Source organism: Zonotrichia albicollis, chromosome 31, assembly GCF_047830755.1.
Source record: "Zonotrichia albicollis isolate bZonAlb1 chromosome 31, bZonAlb1.hap1, whole genome shotgun sequence".
NCBI lineage: Eukaryota > Metazoa > Chordata > Aves > Passeriformes > Passerellidae > Zonotrichia > Zonotrichia albicollis.
Window position 1 is genome coordinate 1,214,750 of NC_133849.1, and position 22,652 is coordinate 1,237,401.

General features: G+C 52.9%; 1 pseudogene; it reads left to right on the forward strand.

The window, feature by feature from the left end:
* The first annotated feature begins 17,419 nt into the window (after positions 1-17,419).
* LOC141725763 (uncharacterized) lies at positions 17,420-21,596 on the forward strand (annotated as a pseudogene).
* The last annotated feature ends 1,056 nt before the right edge of the window (positions 21,597-22,652 follow it).

Here is a 22,652-nt window from a genome sequence, read left to right on the forward strand (position 1 = left end):
GGAGCTCTTCAGATCCCTGTGGATCACCCGGTTGGAATGGAGGAAATCCAGGCCCTGCAGACACTGAGAGAGAACAATGTGGTAAATAGGTATGATTCATGCTGATAAAATTCAAACAGTAATCGATATTGATACAGTAATTAATATTTGGAAACAGTAAAACAGTTAAAAGTTGTAATGCCAAAGAAGAAAGGGAGAGGAGGGGCTCCACCCTCCTCTCCTGGCAGATGTTCAAGGATAGGAGGAAAAAGCAAGAGATAACAGTTACTAAAAATTAACAGAGTGAAGGGAAAATCTGCTTGGGTCCCAGGAAAATGCCCACTATAAGAGATTTATTGCTTTGATGCTCAAAGGTAGTAATATGTTAATTTTGGCTTACATTATACTGGCTTGGTGCACATGTGTAACCCAAAGGTGAATTAAAGGACAAAGAGAAAGAGGAGAGGTCTTCATCCAAAACGACCCCCAAAGACTTGTGCGACCACCAAACCAAGTGGTGAAGCGTGCACGGTAAAGGTGGTGATAAGGGCAGAGGTAAAAATGTGATGAATTGAAAATGGGAGGAGATGACATGGACACATGACATATAAGGGGGGAATCTTCACTTGGCCAGCTTGCACGTGAGGTGGCAAGGGTCCAAGAGCCCTGCACTCCGTACCCCGCGGTTATCTTTTGCTTATGCGCTATTATTTGAACCAAATGATCCCTTATTTTAATCAAATTATATTGTCAATATATATTTTCTAAACTATTCAATTAAAATTGCTGCTATCTCAAATATTGTCTGTTTTTTTTTTATGATGGGATAATTGGGCAAACATAACAGCAAGAAACACGAGGGCAAAAACCAATGGCCGGAATATATCACACAAGGAAGGACAGTTCAGAATTCTGCCAGCAGCAGCTTTGCTGTGACAGGCCAGGAGTGCAGTGCACACAAGCTCCAGGCAAACGGTTCAAGGCAAAGCTGAGAACAGCAAATCTCAAATCCAAACCAGACAGAGAGTACCACAACAGCAGGAGAGAGAACAAGAACAGAGTAGAAGTGCAGTGATGCTGGCAGGCCGTTCACTGCAGAGGCTCTTTCTTCCCCAACTCATAAAAACAACACAGAAACAAAGCCCTGAGCATGGAGCCTCTCCTGTTCTCACACCCTGTTTGGAAGGACCATCATGTCCCAGCCATGGAGTGACAAGCAGGATCCCTCACCTCCCGACTGACAGCTGCCATCTCTCCTTCAGCCATGCGTATCTGTCTGACAACGTCCTGCAAAGTTCCTCCATCCATGTATTCCATCACCAGCCAGAGATCTCCATCAACAAGGAAGCTGGAAGAGGAAAACAATGGCATGGAGATGAAAGTGCAGAGCTCAATTGCCCCATGGAAAAGCCTGGAGTGGAGTTTTGATTCCAGGTCACTTGTCAATGAAGACAGAATCAGATGGAGAGACATTCCTGCCAGGCTGCACAGCCCTTGGAATCTGCATAGTCTAAAGGAGAAGGAGACACCTGTGAGAAAGAAGAGGCCTTAGATGGCAAGCAGGTGAAAAATGCAGTTTAGCAACAGCCCAGATCCATGTAGAACCACAACCCTTGGCCCCAGCTGGTTGAGCATCTGAACTCATCAGTTCCACCATTCCCTGCAGAACAAGGCAACACAATTCCCAGGGTAATCCAGGGGAGGAGGCCATACAGCACTTGGGAATAAAAGCAGTCAGAAAACCTTTCAGAAAGTCCCGTGACAAACAGGCAAGGCCAGTGAAAAATGGGCAAATGAGGCATTTCTGGAAACAAGAACCTGATCTTCCTGGCATCTGTAGCAATGGAAAAGGGCTGGGAAGAAGAAGCCAAGGGAAATAATTTCTGCTGTGGTTCATCAGACTTGCTGGGAGACACAGCAAACGGGGAGGAACTTGAAGGAAAAACCAAAGCAAAGCAACAAAAGCACTTGGAGGGAGTGAACTGCCAGGCTGTTGTTTTGGGAAGATGTGGCTGGGTCAGGCATTTTCAAAACAGGCTACGGACTCCGGATGCCAAAAAATGTTAACGCAGGGCCCAGGCACAGGATAAGAGCTGAAGCACTCACCTGTCCAGAAATTTGACAATGTTGGGGTTCTTCTTGTCCTTCAGGAGCAGGATCTCATTCACAGCTTGTTCCCTGTTCTGCCCTCTGAGACTCATTTTCTTTATGGCCACCTGAAGGGACATTGCAGCCCTTTAACTGCAGGAGTCTGCGCCAGGAGGCCACAGCAAACACGGAGCGAGTCTTTTTGGAGCAACGGAGCTGGGCTGGGCCCAACTGCCTTAGGATGGGACACCAGAGCTCAGCAAGGGCCATTGCCACAGCCCATTGCTCTGCCAGCTGGGGGCTGCTTACAGGACACACGGCCAGAGACATTTGGCCTTGCAAGCTCTGCAGAAATGGTCCCTCAGCTGTCAGCCTCAAAGCTCTAACAACATTCTCTGCACCTACAGTCCCCTCAAATGGCCTCAACATTCTCATTATTATTACTATTCAAACACATGTTGCAAGCAGGAGGTAATTCTGGTTCTGTGAAAACAGAGCAAAACAGCCAGGAACCCTTTAGCAATTCTATGGGATTTGCTCATGATTTCAGATCCAACTGCTCTGTATGGGTTTGCACAACAAAGCAAACACGCACATCCATTGCTCAGGTGATGCCTGTCACAGGCTGTCACTGAACCAGACCCAAACACAACTGCAGGATTTAGGAGAGAGCTTTGCTCTGGACACCCATCTTCTCATTTCTCTCCCTCTCCCTCTGTGAACAGCTGAAGTAGGACTAATACCCCAAACTGAGCCCAAGCAGGAGCTCTCCCTAATTACGGCTTGAGGTTCCCTTTGAAAATGAAAGGCAGGATGGAAAAACTGCTAAATAATGTTCCTGTCTGAGGCTGGGATGAAGATTAATTGGGCCTCAGTCTCCAGCAGCTGATGCATTCACACTTTTAGATATGAAGACCAAGCCAGGGTGTCCTGCTCTGACAGACCCCACTGCCCTCCTTGCATTCCTTGGGCACTTGAGAAGGACCAAGTCTGTCCCAGCTGTGCTCTGCAGGCTGACACTGCTCTGCCTGCAGAGGAGCAGCCTGGGCAGGAAAGCTCTGCAGGTGCCCAGAGCTGCAGCCACAGCTCCCAGCAGAGGGGAAAGCCCTGCAGAGCTGCCGGCCGTGCTGGGCGTGTTGGCACTGACCTCTCCTCCAGTGGCCCTGTCGAGTCCTTTGTAAACGGTTCCGAAAGCCCTGGAGACAAAAGAGCAGAGAAGAAAGAAGCAGCGCTTTAGGCCCTGGCAGTGAAAGCCAGCCCAGACAGGAGATCTCTGCTGCCTGCAGCGTTCACAAACACCTGGGTGCATCGACCCTTCCAACAGCAGCACAGCAGCCACCAGCCCTCTGCCATGCAAGGTGTGCAAGAGAAAACTGAGACCCAACACGAAGGAATTGGGCTGGAGCAAATCCCAAATGTCCACCCTGAATTGCTTTAGCTCAAATCCTGAGGTGAGAAATGGGTGTCTAAAGAAGTGGAAAAGAATGCATTTCATCCTTTTCCATTTACTGCCTAAGACCTGCAGGATCCACAAGGGCCCTGCCATCAGGCAGGCGATGCATTTTCCCCCAGAGTGCATCAGCTCTGTGTCTGTTACTGAATGTATGGGGTCTGCTACCTGTGCTAGAATAGAGTACTTATTATTTCATTTCTGGTTTCTGTTTCTAAACCATTAGGTTGATAATCCTGACCAGTGGATATTTTTTGACGGAAAATATTTTAAAGAAATCTTCTTGAGAACTGTTTTCTGACAGTCACCAGATGGTGAGTTGCTCTTTTAGGCAATCCAGCTCCAGGGACAGAAGATCTTCCAGGTCCTGCTCCTTGCTGCAGGCAGGACACTGCCAGCCTCAGGGGCCTTTGACGATGCCTTCTGAGCACAGTTATCAATTCTGATCAGGACTGAGAGACAGCAGGATGGTAGCCCAGTGTCTGAAGGTGCTTTGGGATCTCCTGAGCTCTCACTTGATCCTGCACCAGCACAACCCCAAACCCTGCTTGTGCAGAAGCAGCTGCCATGCACTTACCCTTGGCCAATCTGCTCCACTTCCTGGTATTTCTGGGCAGGCTCCGCCTCACTCACGGTGTTCCCTGAAAGAAAAAATGTGGAAGATGCTCCCTCCCAGAGTGAGAGCCTGCCTTGCAGCAGAGCCAGAACCAGCCCCATACAGCACTTGCTCAGGCACCCAGGGACAGAGCAGACATACTCAGCTGCATCAGGCACCACTCCCCTCTCCCCTCTGGCTGCAGGGCTGTGCTGCTGTCAGAATGTTCAGCCCAGGATCCCACAGCGGAGGGAGCTTCATTGTCCTCTTCCCAAGCAGAGGGAGCTTCTCCATCCTCTTCCCAAAATGCTCCAGCTTCTCCATCCTCTTCCCAAAATGCTGCAGCTTCTCCATCATCTTTCCAAGCCAGGGGATGGTCACTGTCCACTTCCCATGCTGGGAGATGTTCACTCTCCTCTTCCCAAGACACAGGATGTCCTCCATCCTGTGGGAGGAGGATGGGAGATGGGAGATGTCCTCCATCCTCATCCCACTCTGGGAGATGTCCTCCATTCTCATTCCACACCGGGAAATGTCCTCCATCCTCATCCCACACTGCGAGTTGTCCGTTGTCCTCATCCCACTCCATAGGAGCTTGGCCATTCTGGTCCCACACCAGGGCACATCCACCGTCCTCATCCCACGCCGGGAGATGTCCCCTGTCCTTGTCCCACCCCGCGGGAGCCTCGCCGTTGCATTCCCACACTGCGGGGTGTTCGCCCTCGTCTCCCAGAGCAGCGGGAAGTTCACTGTCATCTCCTGGCACTGAGGGAAGTTCACCATCCTCCCCTGGAGCAGCGGGAAGCTCACTGCTGTCTTCCTCCTCTTTGGCCTCCTCTTTGGAAGCACAGGGAGACCCAGGAGGTGCTGGTGCTGCTTTTGTGCCCTGTGGACAGACGGCAGCGTGAGGAACGGGAAGTTCTATCTCAGTTATCACCTTATTTATCCTCAGCTGCACATCCAGCTGCACTAAGCAGAAATTGGTTTCAGAGCTGTTCCAACTAACAATGGGCTAAAGTCAACATTGCCACTTATTGTTGGGAATTCAATATTCCACCATGGCTAAAGCCAGCAAGAAATCCTCTGCCTGCAAAACCAGACCTGCAGCTCTTCAAAAGCTCTTCAGCAGAAAAGGAGAAAACTGATGGGAATTCCTTTGCTGCTGCTGCTGCAGGCACTGACAGGAACTTTCCTTCAGCCTCCCAGGCTGGCACTGGGCTGCCACATGCCGAGCTCACACCTTGCTGCACAATTCCAAGTACCAAAGGTTCCTTTCCCACTCACCGAAGGAGGAGCTGCTCGGAATGTAGACATGAGGTGCCCTGAAACGGGAGACATGAACCAGATGCTGTTAGGAGAAAAACTGCCAGTGGTGGGAAATGCCACGGAGCAAGGCAACCCCGAGAGAGCATTTTGCTTTCACAGCATTCCTCCAGGAGCCACAGTCCCTTCCCACAGCAAGCAAGAGAACAGCACAAAATACTGGGCTGGGTCAGTTCTTGGCTGGAGCAGCAAAGGGAGGGAGTTCCAGGCTCTGCTGGCACAGACTCCCTGCTTGAGGGAACAGAACCCCCCCGGGGCTCATTGCAGATGCCGTGCACGCCCCGCTGGCTGCAGACACCCCCTTTTTCAGCTGCAGCTGCTGGCAGGAGCTCTCCCAAGGCAATGGTGTCTTCATGGCAATTTGGTTCCAAAGTCAACTCAGCTCCGGAGGAAGAACAGAAAGCACATAGCAAGCCCAAAGCCACAGATGCTGCAGCAAAGGAAAACCTCGACTTACGTGCCAAATGGGTTAAAAAATACCCCGAATAAGCCACAGAGTACACAGTGCAAACTGCAGCAGCCACGTGCTGCATCATTTTGGCTGTGCTGCACACGTCTGCAGCCTGTAGCCCTGCAAGCACAGAAGGACACCCGTCAGGGCTGGGCTGGCTGCTGAGAATGCCTCGGGCAGGAGGATCCTCCGGCAGCGAGCCCAGAGCCACTCTGGGCACTGAGGCCTCCGTGTCCCACAGCAACGGGAACACCACGGGCACGTGGCGCTGTTCCTGTGACATCCCAGCAGCAGCTCACGCAGAAACCGCCTGGAAGGTTCTCCTGTGTCACAAAGGAGCACAAAGAACCCTCCCAGGGCACAGCCCATGGCCCAAAGGGTGCAAGAGGAACTCGGAAAATGCAGCAAACAAGGACACCCCATAGCCCAGCCTGAACACTGAGGAGGAACAAGGACGCACCAAACCAAAGGAAACGTGACCATTAGTCACTGATACTTCTGACTAAAAGCAGCAAGCCTTGTTCCATCTGGGATCTTTGTTCTGGTTCTAAATGCTGGCAAGGTTCTCCACTCTAAATACACAGAAGGCAGGAACTGGGGAGGAGGGTTTAGGAATGAGGAGGAGGAGGAGGAGGGAGAGAGAAAAAGGAGGAGCAGGAAGAGGAGGAGCAGGAGCAGGAATAGGAGGAACAGGAGGTTCCAGTGCCCCCTGTGGCTGCAGCCGCGGGACCATCGCCCCCAGCTCATCCTGCAGGTGAGCGGGGAGGGGGAGCCCGTCCCAAATCTATCGGGGGGGTCCCTGAGAGGGTTTTTTTGTTGGGGTGTGTTTGGAGCTCACAGATTGTGGAATTAACCCCAAATATCATCTGGTGTCCCTGGGAGGTTTTTCTCTCTGTGTTCATAAGTTTGGATCTTGCAGGAGCCCAAAGCTGAGCCCCTTGGGGGATCTTTGGGGGCCCACGTAGCCATTGCCCAGTATGGGCAGGAGAGGACATTGGTCCTGGGGATCCCCGGGAGAGCAGAGGAGGGGAAGCCCTGCGACCCCCAGAGTGTGGAGAGCAGAGAGGGGCGATCCCAGAGCTGGGGGACCCCGGCAGACTGGAAAGGGGGGGAGCCTGAAGAGGAGGGACCCCTGGGATCCCTGGGATCTCAAAGCAGAGCATCAGGGTAGAAGGGACCCCATGGACCCCCAAAAGCCCCTGGATCATCCCTAAGCAGGACGCTGGAGAAGGGGGAGCCCCTGAAACCGTTGGGCTGAATCTTGATATTGTGGAGATTTTCATGGACACAAGACTCCTGCTGAGATCCAGACATAGACCTGGCCAGGAGGAGCTTCTACTCCAAGGCACTCCCACCTTGGTTTCCCCCAAACCAGGGTTTGTCATTCTCAAGCTGTGGCTAAATGGAAGAGGTGGAAAAGCCCCAGAGATCCCACACGTGGAGGGGCTTCAAACCCAGCCCAGGGAACTGTGGGGAGGAAAGAGCCCCCCTGAGTCAGGAAGGCGGCCAGAGATCCAGCCAGAGCTCAGAGCTGGTGGAGAAGCCTCATGGCAGGGAGGAAAGCTTATGTTTCCTTCTTGCTGGTTGGTGGAGACATTGCTGTGATCTTGTTGATGACATCAGTGGGAATCTGACGCCTTCCATCTTGCCACTTTACTCCAGGAACTGGATCTTTTGGGCAGGTCCCTTGATTTTGCTCTTCTTGATGGTGAAGCTGGCTTCCAGCAGAATCTGGATGATCCTCTCTCCATTCTCAAACACTTCCATTGCTGTGTTCTCCCACACAATGATGTCATCGATGTACTACAAGTGCTCTGGAGCCTCACCCCTTTCTAGTGCAGTCTGGATCAGTCCATGGCAGATGGTGGGGCTGTGCTTCCACCCCTGGGGCAGTCGGTTCCACGTGTACTGCATGCCCCGCCAGGTGGAAGCAAACTGAGGCCTGCATTCTGCTGCCAGAGGAATGGAGAAAAATGCATTGGCAATGCCAATGGTGGCATACCATTTCACTGCCCTGGACTCCAGCTCGTAGTGGAGTTCCAGCATGTCTGGCACAGCAGCGCTCAGTGGTGGAGTCACTTCATTCAAGCCATGATAGTCCACAGTCAATCTCCATTCTCTGTGAGACTTGCACACAGGCCAGATGGGGCTGTTGAAGGGTGAGTGGGTTTTGCTGAGCACCCCTTGGCTCTCCAGCTCACGGATCATTTTGTGGATGGGGATCATGGCGTCCCAATTCGTCCAGGACTGCCAGCGGTGCACCATCAAGGTGGCAGTTGGCACTCGCTCTTCCACCCTCAGAAGTCCTACTGCAGATGGATTTGTGATAGTCCAGGCAAAGTGTTCAATTGCTTAATGTTCTCCGTCTCTACAGCAGCTATGCCAAAAGCTCACTTGAGTCTTTCTGGGTCTTTGTAAAGCCATTCGGGAGGAAGTCTATGCCCAGAATACACGGGGCCTCTGGGCCGGTCACAATAGGATGTTTCTGCCACTCTTTCCCTGTCAGGCTCACCTCAGCTCCCAACGGGGTCAATTGCTGGGATCCCCCTGTCACCCCGGCAATGGAAACAGGTTTTGCCCCCACATATCCCGATGGTATCAGGGTACACTGCGCACCAGTATCAACTGAGGCATCACATTTTTGTGGCTTTGATGTCCCAGGCCATCAGATCCACACTGTCTAAAAGATCCAGTTTGGCCGTGCCTCTTCCTGGCTAGAGGCAGGGCCCCTCTAGTCCATGTTTTAATTCTTTCCTGGGCATACATGGTGGAGGTTCCTTCCAGGGGATCTGAAAGATCATACTCAGCAGCTTGGTCATGGGAGGTTGAGGCTTCCTTCACTTTACTGGAGTTCCCTCGATTAGTGTTTCCCTCCTTGAATTGACGCACCCGTGCTGCCAGGACAGAAGTGGGTTTTCCATCCCACCTTCCCATGTCTTCCCCATGGTCACGCAGGGAGAAGCACGAGTCAGCCCCTGGCGGGTACCCTCTCTGTCTAGCTGGGGAACATTGGGCTCTGACTTTGGGGCCTGTGACTTGCACTGGTGCCATATGGGAACTGTTGCTCCTCACTGTGACGGTGTTCACAGAGGTCCCAGAATGAGGGAAGAGACGAGAATGTTGGCTCCATGTTTCAGAAGGTTTGATTTATTATTTTATGATATATATTATGTTAAAACTATACTAAAAGAATAGAAGAAAGGATTTCATCAGAAGGCTAGCTAAGAATAGAAAAAGAATGAGTAACAAAGGCTTGTGACTGACCAAGACAGTCCAGACAGCTGGACTGTGATTGGCCATTAATTAGAAACAACAACATGAGACCAGTCACAGATCCAGCTGGTAATTCCACAGCAGCAGATAATTATTGTTTGCATTTTGTTCCTAAGGCCTCTTGGCTTCTCAGGAGGAAAAAATCCTAAGGAAAGGATTTTTCATAAAATATGTCTGTGACACCTCACCTCTTCCCTCATCTCCTCTTTGAGATTTTTAATCACAGCAGAGACATGAGCCAGCATTGGGCCATTGATCATACTCTCATAGTTTCTAAGCTTGTTGGCAACAGAGCCCACTGTCTCTCGGTTGGTGTCGGCATTAATCGTTGCAATAAAGGTGGTGTATTGAGATGGCCCCAGATTTGCTAGACTCCACAACATTTGCCCTGTGCATCTGACCTTGTTGGGGTCATTATCATGCTGTCCATCCCTCCCAAAGAGTACCTCCAATACTGCCACATCTCTCAGCTGTTGGATGCCTTCCTCAAGGGTCTTCCAGCACATTCTATGGTGGTGCTCCTGCATGCTCTCCCTGTGGACAAACCTCTCTCTGGCACTCATTAAAAGCCGCTCCTAGAGGGAAAGGGACCCTGGCTCCCTTACAAAAATCTGATTGATACCTGAGTCCTGGGTCAAGGGTCGCAAATTCCTTGCCTCACCACCACGTAGTACAGGACACCTGTACTTATAAGGTCCCAGACCCAAAGTAGCCAGGTTGTGTAAGTCTCACATCCCCATCATACAATGCCTTTGTGCAGATTTTAGAGATTTTCGTACGTCAGGGACTCGGTGACGATCTCAACCTCTGGATCTCCTGAGGGTTGTGAGGGCTTTCCCTGATCTGGGTGCTCTGCTTTCATCTTAGATCTCCTTGTTTCTACAGGGGCAACTGCTGCTGGCTGTGACTGCCTTTGCAGTTCGGCAGGAACCCGGACAGTTGTAACATCTGTGGGTTGCATTGCTGCACTATTAGACTCTCCCTCTTTGAGGCACTGGGAGGGCTTCTCATGAGCTTGAGAAATGTGCTCCTTCAGCATCTGGTTCATCTCGCGTATCTCTCCCTCACCAGAACCCCCATCCAATCTGGGTAGTTTATAGCTGAGGTGGGCTGTGGGGCAGGGTCAGGCTCTGGGGCAGCATCCGTTGTCTTTGGGGTAGGTGTCAGGGTGGTGCAGGATCCCCGAAAAAGGGGGGGCAGGGGGCTCCCAGAACTCTGACGGGGCTGTACGGGAGTCCCAGTCCCAGATAACGGGGTGTAGGGGAATCCCAGTTCCGGAAATGGAGATTCAGGGGTGTCCCAGTGCCCAGGAATGGGGGTTCAGGGGGGTTCCCGGCGGGTTCGTTGCGCCGTGTCCGGCCCGTGTTGCCGCTGGCGTGAGGGCGCTGCGGGAGCGGCTGCCCGCGGTCTCCTTGCGGCCGCTGCCTCGGCAGAAGCCGCTGCCGGAGCAGCGCTGGCTCAGCCCGGTTCCTTTGGCTGGGACAGAGGGCCCTGCCCCGTGCCCGGAGGCTGCCCTGGGGCTGCCTCCAAGCTCCGCCGCCGCCTCACCAGGCTCCGGTAATGGCAGCTCTGCCGAGCCAAGGCCGCCCTCAGGGCGGCAGCAGGGGCCGTGCTTGGCCCCGCTCCCACCAATCACCGCACGAGCTCGAGGAGTGGCGGCAGAATCAGCCAATCGCGGTGAGGGGCGGGCTGTGCACACGGCACGGCCCCGCCTCTCTTTCTCCGAACTCCGAACTCCGGCATTTCCCGCCAGCCGCGGCCTCGGAGCGGCCCTGGCGCCGGGCCCGGCCCGGGCAGGAGGCCAAGGAGCCGCTGCTGCTGCCCCGAACCGCCGGGAGCTCGGCGTGACCGGGACCTAAAGGCGCTGGGAGCTGGGGTGAGTGCGGGACGGAGCCGGGACCCGGCTGCAGCCCCGGCAGGAGCCCAGGCCGGAGCAGGGGATGCTGGAGAGAGGCGAAAACCTCTCTGTCACTTCCCTCCTGCCCCTGGGCAGGAAACAGAGCACGTAAGGAAAGGCTCGAGGGTCTGGGTGAGGGTGGGGCAGTTCAATCACTGGTGACGGGCAGAACGCACTTGTCAGGAGAATTAATTCACAAACCTCAGAGGTTTATGTCCAAAAAGGAGACAGAGGAATCCTTTTACTTTATTCGAATAAAGAGAGAGGCCATGGGGCATTCACCTGGGGTCTCTCCAAGTTTTGGAGGACGCAGCCTCCCTTTTAATCCCAATTTCCCGGTCGCGTTTCCCTTCTCTCTTTCCCCATTGGCTGAGGTAGTTGAGAGGTTCAAATTTCCCTCTACTCCCGATACTTAAGATTTCCCTCTGATGTACAACCTCCCTTTTAATTTTTAATTCTTATGGAATTTAGGGTTTTCCCTCAGTGTTACTTTCATCTTTCAGTGTTCAGTTTCATTTATCAGCAAACCTAAAGTTTGTTTGTAAAAGCAACTATCTTTTCCCATTCATCAATCAGTGGAATCTTTTCCATTGTTTCTTTTATCTCTCAGTGCTGGTTTATCTACAAGCAGACCCACAGCCTGTTTGTAAGGACAAAATCCATCATTCCTCTCACACTTGACTTGGGGAAACTAATTGAATTTATTCTCAAACATGGCAGGGCAAGAGAATGAGAACTGAAATAATTCATACGAAAATATCCTCCCCCCACTTCTCTCTCCTTCCCGGGTTTAACTCTGTCCCGCATTCCCTCCCTTCTCCCCAGCCAGAGGCGCAGGGGATGGGGGTCACAGCCCGGTCCTGTCACAGCCTCCCATCAGGGACAGGAATCCTTGTCCTGCTCCAGCCTGGGGTCCCTCCCACGGGACACATCCCTCGGGAACGGGCTGCTCCAGCGGGATCCCCCCGGGCTCACAGGTGCCGCCAGGAGCCCCTTCCATGGCTCTGCAGGGGCTTCCAGGGGCTCGGGGCCTCTCTCGGGCATCCCCTGCCCGCGGTCTCCTTGCGGCCGCTGCCTCAGCAGGAGCCGCTGCCGGAGCAGCGCTGGCTCTACCCGGTTGCTGTGGCTGGGACAGAGGGGCTGCCCCGTGCCCGGGGCTGTGCGGGGAAATTGCCGTGGCCGGAGGTTTCTGTGCGCAGAGGAGTGTTGTGGTGTGTTGCAATATCCTGTTTTACCTTCTCCCTTCCCCCTCGCCCCTCGCTGAGTGTGCCCTGTCAATCAGGCTAACATACCAGCAAGGCGTCGTGTGATAGGTGTCCCTAGTCCCTTGAGACCCTGCCCCTTCACCTGGTTGGTGACTCACCTGTCCCCTCCCCTTCCCCTGCCCTGAGTTTAAAATGTTAATGAGACCATGCGGCCTCCATTCTGTTAGCAGCAGTGGCCCGGTGCAAACATCTCTGTACCCATGGAATAAACATGTGGCAACCTTCTAGCAGAATCCACTCCTTCCTTCGCTCCACCATCGCCAGAAGCTCTCTCTCCTGAGGTTAACGGAGTCCTGACAGCCTAGATTTGCCCCGCTGCACTCTCCAGCAGCCAAGGTATCTCTGGGGTAAAACACCGCAGTGCTGCCTTTGGCCCAGCAGCGAAGGTCAGAACTGGCCCAGGCACCATCTAACTGGTTATATTGGGATTCGTATTCCAATAGAGGAGTCCTGTAAAAGTGACTTTATTGCTGAGCAGAGGGAGAGGCCGTGGGGCATTTGCTGTGCGGTCTCTGCCACTGTTGTAGTTCACAGCCTCCTTTGTCTCCTCATTTTCCCGGCCTCATCTCCCTTTGCCCACTGGCTGAGGTGCTTGGAAGGTTCAGATCTCCCGATCCGGTGTCCTTGTTAATGTGCATCCCCACTTTTGTAGAACAGCCGATATTCACTGCTCTGTTCAGTCTTTGTTCTTCTGGAAGTTCAGGAATTCAGCAGGACTTTGAGGAGCTTTCTGTGTCAATTTCTAACATTTTCTAAAGCTGATGGTTTCTCCCATTACTTCCTTATCTTCAAGTCCCTGACCCTATCTCCAGGCAGATTCACTCATTGACTCTGATTTTTCTTCCTGGGTCCTCTTTGGTTTTGGGATTATTCTCAGTGCCCTCATTCCCTGTCCTTCTGTAGCCATTTCTGGATCAGGAGGCCTGGCTGCCACCTGCATCCCCTCACTCACCTGCTGAATGAGCTGCACTCTCAAGGTGTGGAGCATGGTACAAAGATGAGAGTTGCTGTAGCACATGAGAGGAGAAACATCACTTGTTTAACCCATGGAGCCAGGGAGCCATGAAACCGTGTCCCATTCCCATCCTTTCCATGTTTGGGCCACAACATGAGCTGCTTTCTTGTTTCCTTTGTTATCTGTTCAGCACTTTTCGTTTGTCATCTAATTGCCAACAGCAGTTTGAGTCTTTAAATTTTCCACAAACTCCTCCTTTTTCTGCTAACTGATGATCTGATCCCATCCTATGGTTTAGTGTTGTGTTCCTCATTTCAGTGGATTGGTCAGCAGGAAGTTCAGGAGCTGGAGCTGTCTGGTTGGTTATTCCGAGGACAGCTTGTAATCTAATGATGCCATGGAAATGAGAAATGGGTTCTGTGGCTCCTGATATGAATTGGTTCGGGTACTCAGGGGCTGGTTCATGGTGTTGTAGGATTTGTTCTGATGGCCTTTCAGCTTTTCAGAATTCCTTTTGCCCCCCTGTTAGGTGCCATGGTGTTAGCAGAAGATATTGAAGCCTTCCTGCTCAGGGCATTTCAGTGCCAGGGTCTCACAGGCAGCCACAGCTGCGTGGGTTGAGCTGAGCACGGGGCGGTGACCTGCGCTGTGTCTGATTGCCCTTCCTTCCCTCCCCTGTAACAGGATGTTGCTTTTAGATGCCACTTGTCCTGGTTGCTTCAGAAAGCTTTGGACACACTCCATATCTGGTTTTCGCTATTTCCCTGGGGCTGCCCACACTTCTGGGTTCACTTCAGCATAGGCCTGGCCAGATATTTGACACAGAGGTACAACTGAACTGGCCTTTGTATCACCTTTTATAATATTAATTTGTGTTCTTTGTTTAGTGATCAAATCCCTTCGCAATAAATCATTATAACAATTAGGGGCAAATCAAAACTCATGCATTTCATACCCATCTCCCACATCTGCTAATAGTGGCTGAATAAAATCACACATCTTTCCCACTTTCCCTGAATAATCCAAGACATTTTTGGCATTATCCGCCCCTTGGGTCTGAGATTCAGAGTGGATTGAGAGGCCCCTGTGTCCATCAGGAAATGCCTCCTCTCAATGCAGACCCACCCTGAATGTTCTCAAGTGCTGCAGTGTGGAGGGTCCCTGGTGTGATAGGAGCTGTGACAGCCCTGCCAATCCATGTCCATCAAGGGGTGGACTTGCTGGTGCTGAGGGTGCTGCTGTCTGTGCTTGCAGTGTCCTTGTGCCCTGCAGCTGGAGCCCTGGTTCCTTGCCAGGGGCTGTTTGGGTGGGCTCTCCCCTGCCGAGGAGGGCAATGCCTGTGCCAGGTGCTTGTGGCCGAGCCCGTGCCCTGGGTGCTGGGGCCCCCTTGGGCCCTGGGGTTGATCCCTCAAGGGCTGTAGGAACTGTGCCCTGGCCTTTGCCTTCAGCTTGGCCTTTTGCTGCTCCCTTCTTGCATTCACCTGCTGTGCCTTTGTGCCCAAGTGCTGCAGGGCCTTCTTGTGCCCCTCCTGCAGCCCCCTCAGTGCCTGTGGGTGCTCATCCTCTGACAGCTGCTGAGCTTTCTGCAAAATCATTTGTTTTCCAGCGACCCAAAGAATATCTTGATCCGTCCCTTATAATCGACATTTCCCAGGTGTTCCTTGCTCCTCCTCCCTGTGCTCAGGGTGCCCTCCCCAGCCCGTAGCCCAGAGCCGCTCCCTGTCCTGCCGCAGTGTCCAAAGGCGCCCCCCGGCGGGCAGGGCCGGCAGCTGCACGGGGCCGGGCAGCGGCCGGGGCGTCCCGCAGCCTCCTGGGGGCCGGGGGCCGCTGCCGGCCCTGCCCGGGGCTGGTGGGGTCAGGCAGCGCCCGGCGCTGAGCCCCGGCTGCCCCACAGCCCCGGCCCGGCCCCGCAGCTCCCCACAGGCCCCCAGCCCGTGCTCCCGGTGCCGCAGCTCTGTGCCCGGTGCTGCCGCTGCCCCCCACAGAGAAACCCCCTGAAACCCTGACCTCCTTGTTTTCCTCTCCTGGAAACCAGGGATACAATTGATCAGCTGACAAAGGTTGTGGCTAAGACCCTGCTGAAAAACATCCCAATCCTCAGTATTTTTCTCTTCCTCCTCTTTTCTTTTTCTTACCACATAGATTCCTCTTGCTGCTTCTTGCCTTAACCGTATTGCTGCACACTCCTCTTCACCCAGTCTCTTCCCAGCACACCAACACTATCCATCCATCCATCCATCCCCTGTTGTCTAAATCCCTTCTCCGCTTCCCTTATTGCCTGTCTGGGTGTCCAAGTCCTTAATTACCTCTGGGGAAATGTGCAAACTCCCTCAGCTTCTCGGAAGGGACCCTTCAGAGATAGTTTGGGATCATCATCCCTTTGGCACAGGACCCCTTCCTGGCTTTCTCTTTTCTGCCCTGCATGGGTGCCCTGCCATGTTCACTCCCCAAAGATCCCAGTGCACTCACTGATGAGATTTTCAGTGCTCTCTCCCTGCTGACTCTTCAGAGCCCGCCCTGTTGTGTCACTCGTCTGTCTCCTGCTCACTCAGGTACCCAATCAATCCCATGTGCTGCTGTCCCCCAAGGGAGCCGATCACCCAAACTGGGTGAGGCACCTTCAGCTGCACTCACTGCCCGCTGCTACATATGGTGGAAGGAATTCCAGACGCATCCCAAGGTGTGTGGAAAACTTGACATCACCAGAGGTTTCTGTCCACAAAGCAGACAGACGAGTCCTGTAAAAGTAATTTAATTGCATTTAATAAATGCCAGAGGCCATGGGACATTTCCTATGGAGTCTCTCCAGTTGTTGGAGGACACAGCCTCCTGATCATCCTAATTTTCTCAGCTGCATCTCCCTCTTCCTTTCCCCATTGGGTGGAGTACTTAAAAGGAACAGACTTCCCAGTCCACCTACTACATATCCCCTTGATATGCTCCCTATTTTTATGTAGCAAACGGTTATCATGGCTCTGTGAAGTCTTTGTTCTTCTGGAAGTTCATGAATTTAGCAGGACCTTGGCTGAGCAGCAGTCTGTGTCATCAATTAATAACGTTTTCTGAAAATGATGGCTTCTCCTGTCGCTTCCTTATGTATAAGTTCCTGGCTCTATCTCTGAGCAGATTCACAGCATCTGTTTGTAAAGACACTTTCCTCTTCTTCCTTTCATGGGGGTCCCCCATTTGTGGGACGTCCCCCCTGGAGCAGGGTGTCCCCCCTTGCTGCAGCCCCACCCTCAGGCAGTGCTCAGCCAATCATAGCACATGGCGCTGATGTCTCAGCAGTTGCCGGGCAGACCTGCAGCTCCCAGCGTTCCCCATCTGTGTGCCCCCCTTGAGGGGGATTTGGGGAGGTGGGTGTGGGGCAGCGCCAAGGCCGGGCCCCCCCGCGCTGTCCTGGCGGCAGCGGCTGCAGTGGGGACCGAGTGCGGGCGGGAGCGGCCGAGAGCCCAGCGCTGCCCCAGCCCGACCTGCCCCAGCTCCATCCCTGCCCCTGCCGTGGGATGCTGTGGGTTTGGGGGGGAAGAGGGAGCCAGCAGTGGATGCTGGGCCTGGGGCAGAAGGAGAAGGGAAGGAGAAGCAGGGTTGAGGAACGAACTGGTCAAATGCTGCACGTGGGAGGAAAAGGTGGGATTGTGCAGGAGAAGGAGGAGTTGTAGGAGGAAGAGGAGTGTGAGGAAGAGCAGGGACAGAGGAGAAGGAGGAGCAGAAATAGGTGGCACCACAAGGTTCTACTCCTCCCTATATCTGCAGCCTCCCCCACAGCCCCAGGAGCTTTGTGCCCCCAGATGCATCAGGTGACCGGGGTAGGGCTAATCCATGATTTTCATGGGGGCTGAATCTTGATGTTTCTGAGCTTTATTAGGCAAATGTTGGTGCTTTTGTTTTTTGTGAAGGCTGAATCTCTTTATTTTGGCGGGAGTTTTTGCTGAATATTGGCGTTTGGGAAATTTTAGATTTGCATCTTGATCTTTAGAGGATTTCTGTGCTGAATCTTGGTGTTTTGGAGGTTCTTACAGACACAAGATGCCCAATGCCTTTCCTAGATGAACTTGGACATGGAGGTTTTTCCAGTCCAAGCTGCTCTCCTCTTGAGTTTTTTCCTCAAACCAGGATTTTTCATTCCCAGGGCGTGGCCTGATGGAGGAGGAGGAAAAGCCCCAAATGTACCTCATGAAGAGGGGCAGCAAACCCTGTCCAGGGAGCTCTGGGGAGGAAAGAGGCCCCGTGAGCCAGGAATGCATCCTGCGATCCAGCCAGAGCTAAGAGCTGGTGAAGAAGCCTCATGTCAGGGAGAAGCCACACAGATGCTTGGAATGTGGGAAGTGTTTCAGCTGGAGCTCCACCCTGAGGCAGCACCAGGTGATCCACACTGGGGAGAGGCCATTTGAGTGTGAGGAGTGTGGGAGGAGTTTCAGCCACAACTCCGTCCTGATCCAGCACCAGAGGATCCACACCGGGGAGAAACCCTTTGAGTGTGGGGAATGTGGGATGAGCTTCAGGCAGAAGGGCTACCTGGTGCAGCACCACATAATCCACACTGGGGAGAAGCCCTTTGAGTGTGGGGAATGTGGGAACAGCTTCAGAGTAAGCTCGGCCCTGATTCGGCACCAGGTGATCCACACAGGGGAACGGCCCTACAGCTGCTTGGAATGTGGGAAGAGCTATGGGTGGAACTCTGACCTGAGAAAGCACCAGCGTACCCACACTGGGGAGAGGCCCTACGAGTGTCCTGAGTGTGGGAAGAGGTTTCACAGGAGCTGCGATCTCCTCAAACATGAGCGGATTCACACGGAGGAGAGGCCGTTCCGCTGCCCCGACTGCGGGAAGGGCTTCAAGCAAAACTGCAAACTCACCATCCACCGGCGCATCCACACCGGGGAGAGGCCCTACGAGTGTTGGGAGTGTGGGATGAGATTCTTACAGAGCTCTCACTTGACAGAACACCAGCGGAGGCGCCACTGAGGGAAGCCCTGCGAGTGCCCCAAGTGTGGGAAGAGCTTTGTGTGCTGCTCCAGCTCCATCCGCCATGAGAGGATCCACGTTGGATGATCCCCAGTGACAGTTGTTGGGCAGAGCCCTGGTGATCCATGGTCCTGCTGATCTGTGTTGGAAAGACACCTGGCTTGGAGGCTTCACATCTTCCTGGTTCCCTGTGGGCAGCTAGATAAATGCAGCAGCAGGAACATCCATTGGGACACAGACCAACAATGGGAATTCCTTGGGGACAGCAGATTTTGACTTTCAACCACATAAAATCTTTTGCATTCATTCCTATCTTCTGGTAACATGAGCCTAGTACTGAATGGTGTTGAAGTTATGTTCAGGGTGGACTGGACTATATGATTCTTGTTTCCCCAGTCTGTTCTGTTTATGCTGAATAATAAGTTTTGTACCTTTAGGACTTGTCCTGAGAGTGAAAGGGGGAGAGAAGAAGCACGGAGTTTGTTTTCAGACTCGGCACTCACTCGTCCACATTCCTGCTCCTGTGCTGTGTTGTCTGCAGTTGGACAGACAGTGGGACAGAGCTCTCCTTTGCTTTTAGTTAGTTTTAGCTAGCTGAGGCAAAGAAGTTCCCTGGACTGTGGGGTTTTTTCCCTTTTCTTTGGACCTGTTTAAACCTGCTCTGGCCTGAACACCCAGGGAAGCACTGGCAGCTCACACCTGTGGCCCACCAGGCCGGGCCTGGGCCGTTGCATTTCCAGCACCAGAGGGACTGATAAGAGACTGAGTGAGCCAAGCTACAGCCCACGGAGGGGACTTCATGAGTTTGTTTCTCTTTTAGAGCAGCAAGAGGTTTTATTGTTTAATACTGTTTAGGTTTTATTGCGTAATAAAGAGTTTTTTCCACTTTTCTTCAAGGAGGTCTTTTATTTTTCCTGAACCGGTTGGGGGAGGGGCCAATTCAGTCTGCTGTCTAGAGGAACCCCTTTGGGGGTTCTCTCCCAAATTTGTCCTGAACCGGGACAAGGTCTTTTCCAACTTCAGGGATTCCACGATTTTCATTTCCTATTGCCCAAGGGTGTCTTCCGTAGCCAAATGATGAAAAACTGGGGAAAAGACCAAGATTTTGGAGACAGTGGGATAGAAACTCCACCAGAAAAGGTTCTTGCCTTCTGCCCAAGCACGTGGATCCTCAGCCAGCATGGACACTGAAATCCTTTTGTTATGGTCTTGATTTTTTTTTTATTTCTCTTCATGCCTTTAAAATATCTAATCTTGAGGTAAAAGTAGACATTGAACTAAGACATGGCTGTGGTCATGGTACAACACAGATATGGTGGGACACAGACATGGAGAGTGACATAGGGACACATGGACATGGAGGGGGCCATAGCCATTCATGGGGACATGTGGGGAACAATGACAGGGATGGAAACATGGTGGGGAGACAGCCATGGGTGAGGACATGTTGGGACATGGCCAGCGACTTGTGGGGACATGGCCATGGCCAGTGCCATGGGGAAAACTTATAGGGCATGTGGGGGATGCTGGGTTGGAGGGAGTTGAGGGTTCCTGGGAGGGTCCTGGAGCTTGCTGAGGCCTTTGGGGAACCCAGGCCAAGTGGCTCTGGCTCTGCTGGGTGACCCAGGGGGAGGTTCTGGGGCAGCTGCTCAAGGACCCCCTGACCTGAAGCCGCAGCCAGGCATTGGGCTCCTGGAAGGGGATGAACATTCTTGTCCCAGGAGGGAAATCCCAGCATCCCCAGGGTGTCAGGGGCAGCTGAGAGACCACAACAGGGAGGGGCACGCCAGACAGAGCTGTCACACTTCTTAGCTACACCCCAAAAGTCCCAAAACTCAGGGATTGCTCCCAGGAAAAAGCATCCAGGAGCTGCATGAATTGAGGGAAAAGGGGGATGTGATCCCTTGAGACTGAGCAGGAGGGGCCTGGATCCCCCAAACCCAAACACAGGGACAAGAGGTGGAACTGAAGGCACGATGGGAAAGGGGTAGGAGTGCAGGGGAAAAGAGGATTCAGTGTGTGAGAGGGATGGTAAATGAGCCTTAATTGGTCTTATTCTAGGGCAAGCTATGACAGCTCCAGAGCTCAGCGCCCAAGGGGACTGAGTGCCAGAAGCCAGCTCGCTCAGACCAAGGCCGCGGGTCAGCCCCTAGCAAGCAGCGAATATTCAGCTCTTAGTGATTAGCCAGCTCTTATGATTTCAGCTTTGCTTGCTAGGTAGCTTTCCCTTGACTTGAGGCTCCAGCAGACGGTAGAGAGAGGAGGAGAAGACGCCAGCTGTTCCACATGTATGGCTTTATTGGAGGGGTTCGTGAAGAGTCTCAGCACTTCTTCCGAGTTAGTAGGGGTACAGTATGCTACTTTTATAACCTTGGCCCGGTTCCAGTCCTGACGGATGGCAAAAGGTTAGAGGGACCATAAGTAACCAATAGTAAGGTTAACAAGATATTGCCTTACATGGCTATAGGGATAGGTTATAGGGTGGATGTCCCTGGAGTCAGGAAGCTTCTTCGCTATTGTGTGAGCATTTCTATTATTCAGATTCTCCACGGGGCTGTGGCTAAACCTGAGGGTTTCACTACAGGATGGGATCCCCAAATTGAGTTGGGAGAGGTTCTTGGGTTGGGGGAATGATGGGAGAGTGGAGGGAAAGTTAGGGATGGGATAGAAGAAGGGTGGCTCCGTGGGGATCCTATTGTGTCCCCACTGCTTGATCCCTGGAGTGATTCCCTGGGGCTCTGGAGGGGAATGGATCTGCACTGGGTGGGTTCCCAAGCCCCCTGCCCATCGCTGGGGGGCTCATGGGAAGTTCTCTGGTTCCCTCCACCCAAACGCTGCAGCCGTGGGACAGACAAGGGTGTGAAAGTAGGATCTGGAGTGGGCAGGGAGGAGGAGCAATAGGAAGAGGAGGGAGAGAGGAGGCGGAGGATGGGAAAAGGAAGAGCAGGAACAGGAAGAGGAGGAGCCACAGCAGAACTCCACGGTTTTCCCGCTTTCCCACTGAGTCTGCAGCTCCCCTGGTCCTGGCAGCATCAATGCCCCAGATCTCACAGGTGAGTGGGGAGGGACAGCTCACCCCAAATCCATTTGGGGGTCTCTGGGAGGGTTTGTTTACAGAGAAGGGGATGTTTGGATCTTACAGGGCCCCAAAAGTGAGACGCGGATGCCCTTTTGGAGAATTGTGGAAGATTCCTGTGGCAAACTGTCTGTAGTGGCTGGGGCAGTGGTGCCAGTTGTGGGGGGACCTTGATTTTGGGGCTCTGATTGGCATCAGAGTGGGGAGAGCAGCAAAGGCCAATCCTGGAGCTGGGGGATCCTGGCAGCCTGCAGGGGTGGGGGAAGCTGGAGATGAGCAGGGTCTGTGTTGTAATCTTTGCTGCAGTCCCAGCTCTCAGGCTCTTCTCCTTTCTCTGCAGCAATCTTCTCAGGGGCTCCTCTTGGGCTCTCGACCCACCCCTATTTATCTCAGTTACCCTCACGAGCCACAGCTGTTGCCCAACTAAGGACCCTGCAGCTGCAGCTCGTTTGGAGTAACCCAGACACACATAGATCTTACAATACAACATATATTCAGGCCCCCACATTTCCCCCTTTTCTTTTAACAATTATACAATCACTATACACATACAGTTCCAGCTCTCAGGCTGCCACAGCTCTCGGCTGTCTTAGATGTAACCATAGAATATATACATAACCCTATACAGTCCCAGCTCTCAGGCTGCCACAGCTCTCGGCTGTCCTATCTTTTACAGTCCCTGCTCTCTGGCTGCCACACCAAAGTCCCAGCTCTCAGGCTGATATTCCAAAGTCCCAGCTCACTGGCTGCTATTCCATAGTCCCAGCTCACTGGCTGCTATTCCATAGTCCCAGCTCTCAGCTGCCACAGCTCTCGGCTGTCCAGGGGAATTCCATACCTTCTCTTTCTCGATGTTTGGCTGCACGTTCGTCTTCACACGGGGTCACCAATTGTTGTAATCTTTGCTGCAGTCCCAGCTCTCTGGCTCTTCTCCTTTCTCTGCAGCAATCTTCTCAGGGGTTCCTCTTGGGCTCTCGACCCACCCCTATTTATCTCAGTTACCCTCACGAGCCACAGCTGTTGCCCAACTAAGGACCCTGCAGCTGCAGCTCGTTTGGAGTAACCTAGACACACATAGATCTTACAATACAACATGTATTCAAGCCCCCACATTTCCCCCTTTTCTTTTAACAATTATACAATCACTATACACATACAGTTCCAGCTCTCAGGCTGCCACAGCTCTCGGCTGTCTTAGATGTAACCATAGAATATATACATAACCCTATACAGTCCCAGCTCTCAGGCTGCCACAGCTCTCGGCTGTCCTTAGATGTTCCAAGGCTCTTTTCCTTAAAGGCCATATTCTTGCAGCTTTCTGCTGCTACAGCT